The sequence below is a fragment of the Anthonomus grandis genome, chromosome 6 (assembly GCF_022605725.1).
Source record: "Anthonomus grandis grandis chromosome 6, icAntGran1.3, whole genome shotgun sequence".
Taxonomy (NCBI): Eukaryota; Metazoa; Arthropoda; class Insecta; order Coleoptera; family Curculionidae; genus Anthonomus; species Anthonomus grandis.
Genome location: NC_065551.1, coordinates 8,972,344 through 8,976,928, shown reverse-complemented (window position 1 = coordinate 8,976,928; position 4,585 = coordinate 8,972,344). Strand labels below are relative to the sequence as shown.

Sequence of the window (4,585 nt, the reverse complement as noted above, 5' to 3'; positions counted from 1 at the left end):
ATACCCAACACCAGTTAGCAAAGTTGACACAAAAGAGCAATACAAGGGCACGCGTCGACATCCTTGAAAAGTTAAGGGCTGAAACGCAGGAAATGGCCCCACTCAGAACTCATTTCCTTTGAAGTAAAGAGCCTAAAAGAGTAAATAGCATTGGCTGATACATTTAGGTAATCTGAAGAAAAATTGTAATTTCATATTCTTCTGTTATGAGAAAGACGATACGGGAACTGATATTTAAAAGATGATGTTAAGGAAACGTATATTTTTATTTACAAAGCAATTTAGTATTTCTTAACATATAAACCTTAAAATAAAATCCAATAATAAGTAAATATATATATATTTTTTAATATTGCCACATGTTTACACATTATCTAGCCCTTAACTCCCTATTGCATGTAAGTAGAAAATTACCACTATGTGTCCTTAAAGTGCTTCAAGAGCCAATATCTGTTTCACATAGAGCTTAAACACTTTGCTTATGACTCTGTTTACCATATAAATTGAGTCGCTTGCTTAAGCTCTATGCGGCAGAGCCATTTGCATTACCTGTCTGCATGTTTGTACGTTGTTTGTAAAAATATTTATTTTTATTTAATTACAGATTAAATATATTAAAATTTATTAAAAAAAAAGAAAGCAATTGGTACCTAGAAATATATTATATGTAATTAAACGGTAAATTTTGTTCATTATTTTCTAAAAACGCATAAGATATAAATAAAACTAAAAAATATCAGCTTATTGAATAAAAAAATTATGTAACATCTAAAACATTATTTATTTTTCACATTAATATAATATACAGCGTGATTCTGTAACTTGGAACATATTTAGTAGTTCATATACTTTTTTTTATAAAAAAATCCTTAGATCTGTCGATTAGTATTTTAAGTTGCGATCTTTTTTGTTGCAAAGTTATACTGTGTTCCTACATAAGATATGATATCATTGACAATTTTTTAAATAGTAGCCGTAATTTCTTAACCCTAATTGCGTATTTTTAAAGAGCTTATTAAATTAAACAAAGCTGCACAATTTTAAGTTTATGTGATTAACCATTTTTAAGATAATTAAAATAAATAAAATCTGCTTTATTCAAAAAGCCTTTTACTAAATGTTTAAAATGGTGTATTGACTTTTACAAAACTACAACATTTTTGGCTTTCTATGACTTACGATTTCCAAGATGAATAAAAACCTTGTTTTCAAGAAAAACAAGAATTTACATAATTTTTTTTTAACTTCTGGAGAAATTAATCTACACTTACTCCTTATTCTGATTTTCAACTCAGATAGTTTCAAACAAGACGTGTAAAATGGGAAGGCAAACCATCTTGTTAAACCCAGATAGATTCTATTTGATCGGGAAATAAAGCAGCTAGATTTAGAATTAGTTCTTCTTGAAAAAATTATAAATATCTTGCCCCATTTAGATTTTCTTCAAAGAAAATTGGTCTTGTAACTTGGATGATCAACAATTCCTGCCCAAACATTTATTTTCTCTCCGTATTGGGTGTGGTCTTGTTTCATCCAACATGTTTTTTTTGTGCCCAATAACGGCCATTTTATTGACTTTCATCTCCATTCAGCATAAGCGTTGACTCATCAGAAAAAAATAATATTTTCTTTTTTAACAGTATTATTCTGCAGTAGTTCCATAACTTGTTCACAAAATTTTATTCTTCTAGCTGCTTCCTATTCATTGAGTTCCTGGAGAATTGTTAGTTTAAAAGGGATGAAATTTATGTGCCTTTGGAACCCTTGCTAATAAAGACTGAGTCATTATCAATTTGCGCTTACTTCATTAGTGGAACTGTTGAAGGAATTTCTTGAACGGATAATACACACAATAAGCTTGGGAGTTTTATTGAGCACAAATTTATGAGAAATAGTTGTTCCTTTAAGGTGACCATTTTTCCAGAACTAATTTCTAATTTTGCTTACAATACCTTGCGATATCGGTAGAAAATCAGAATACATGCTTGTGAATAAGTCCATTGGATTTTTGTTTTATCTTTGTTCTTGTTTTAACAAAATTAAAATTTACTACTTTTATTATCTCGATGAATATGATGTGCCACATTTTTTCCAAATTTATGAAATTCCTTGAAATTTTCCCAAAATTTCTCCCTCTTAAAATCCCTTTGAATTTCCTACAAAACAAAAATGTCTACAAAAAAGCAATACTAAAAGTCAAAAAAACTTGAAATTTTGGGGCTAGATATAATTTGATACGCTCTTCAAAAATACGCAATCAAAAATTAAAATTAGCATTTAAAAAATCTATAAAAATACTAATCTAAAGGTCCAGGGATTTTTTTGAGAGAAAAAATACTTTGAAGTACCTAATATCAACACTTTTCTAAATTAAATGCATTTTGTAAAAAATAAGTATAATATAAACCGAGAACAAAAAAAAAGGCAGATAATAATTCATGAGCCGATCTATCTAGACTGTTTTATTTTTAGCCGGGTAGTTATTTTTCATACTCTCGCGGTACTTCCCCAGGAAATTCCAAAATAAGCTGCGTGCGAACTCTCGTAATTCTTCGATGGCTAAGACGGTCACCATAGTTGAATTGATGAGACTGCCTGAGCCTTTTCTATACCTACTTTACTCTTGGTTATTACATTTGGCCAACGTGAGGATTTTCATGCCCTCGTGAAAGGTTTATTTATAACAAATAAAAATAAAATCGTTAAATCACCGTTCTAAGATTAAACCAAGGTTTTACTATAAGAGTCTTCCTTATCAGAAGAAATACTTGCAATAAATATTTTCATTGGTTCTGAGGGGCATATTTTGGTATATACAATTCTAGGACGCTTGGAACCACACAGTTTTTTAACCAAAGGTAAGGTTTCAAATTCGAAACAATAATATTTTTATTCCTCGTTTGTCATAAATCTGCTAAAATATTGTACTGGCTTGAGAGTGCCAGAGAATCATTTTGCTGTTTTAAAAGAATTCCTCCTAAACCTACTTTGCTTGCATCACAGTGTACTTCAGTTCTAGCTTTTTAATCATATATTGCTAACACAGGTGTTTTAACAAGCTTCTTTTTAGTATTTTAAATGCTTCATTCTGCTCTGCACCCCATGTAAAAATTGAATCTTTTTGAGTAAGATTAGGAATTGATTTGGCAATATGTGCAAAGTCCTTAATAAATTTTTGAAAGTAACTGGTTAGTCGTAAAAACTTCGTAGAGAGTTTTAGGAATAGGAAATTTAACTACAGTCCTATGGTTGGAACCTTTGGTGTGATGCTCAAATTACGAAACAGTTTTACCACTTACCAAAACTCTTTATTTTTAATCTCGACACGTGTTTCGCTAACGACTTTAGCATCTTCGGGAGAAGATTTAGACTAAGATAAAAACAGTGCATTAACGAGTAGATCGTTGACGAATAGAAAACAGTTTTAATCTTCTCATGAAGATGCTAACATCGTTAGCGAAACACGTGTCGAGATTAAAAATAAAGAGTTTTGGTTAAGGGTTAAACTGTCTCGTAATTTAGCTACAGCTCTAATTTTACCTGAACCCGGCCTAATTCCTTCGATAGATATTTCGTGTCCTATATATTCAATTTGGCCTTGCAGGAAATAGCATTAACTTAATCGTAGAGTCAGATTTGTTTGTCAAACCTTTTTTAATCGAAATAAATAAAACTAAAATATCAATATAAGCCAAGCAGGTTCATATCTTAGTGGACCTAATATTTTATTTACAACTATTTAAAATAGCGCAGAGGCATTAACCAAATTAAATGGCATCCTCAGATATTCGGAATGGCCATCTGGCATTACGAATGCCGTTTTAGGAACAGATTTTTTTTCTACGGCAATTTGATGGTAACCAGATGCTAAGTCTCACGTAGGGAAAAAGTTTGCTCCTGAAAAATTATTAAGATCATCAATTCTTGGCAGAGGGTACTTATCTTTTGTTTGTTTACTTGATTTCTTATTAAAAGCCTTGTAATCTATGCACATTCGCTTCTCCCCATTTTTCTTAACAAGGAGACTGGCAGAGGGTGAATCAGATTCTTGTATTATTTTATTTGCCAAAAGGTCCTGTACTATATCTGGAATTGTTTCATGATTTTTGTAAGCCGTTCTTTAAGGTCGATAAGGGATTGGTTTGTCATCATTCAGTTTTATTTTTAAGTCAGCTACGTCGGTCTTTCCATTCCAACAACTTTATTTAGATTTAAGGCAAAACAGTCTCGATACTCCTTAATTAATTTAAGCAAATTATATCGATCTTCGTCATTTAACTGTAGATTTATTAAACCTGCCACGTTTTCTAATGTAATCGAGTTAAATGAGTAGTGCTTGTTTGTAAACATATCAAGGATTCTGATGATTTGACATTTTCGTGACATGTTTAACCTCTCGTAATAACCCTATTCTTTCTGTAACAAACAGCTTTATCGGATTAATTTATAACAGGCACCCAGTAAAAACTATTTTTAAAAATTAAAATACAAGGTAAAATTCCATGATAATTGTCCATCCAATTCCTGGTTTGCAAAATTATGAAAACATCCCTAACGCTTTCGACTTGTTTTACAATAATATCAC

General features: G+C 30.9%; 1 long non-coding RNA gene across 1 annotated transcript; it reads right to left on the bottom strand.

Moving 5' to 3' along the window:
* Positions 1-3,681: 3,681 nt before the first annotated feature.
* On the bottom strand, positions 3,682-4,367 carry LOC126737987 (uncharacterized). Its single transcript, XR_007661180.1, has 2 exons — positions 3,958-4,367; positions 3,682-3,897 (listed from the first exon to the last, which is right to left on the bottom strand). It is a non-coding gene; the product is annotated as an uncharacterized LOC126737987 (long non-coding RNA).
* Between the last annotated feature and the right edge of the window lie 218 nt (positions 4,368-4,585).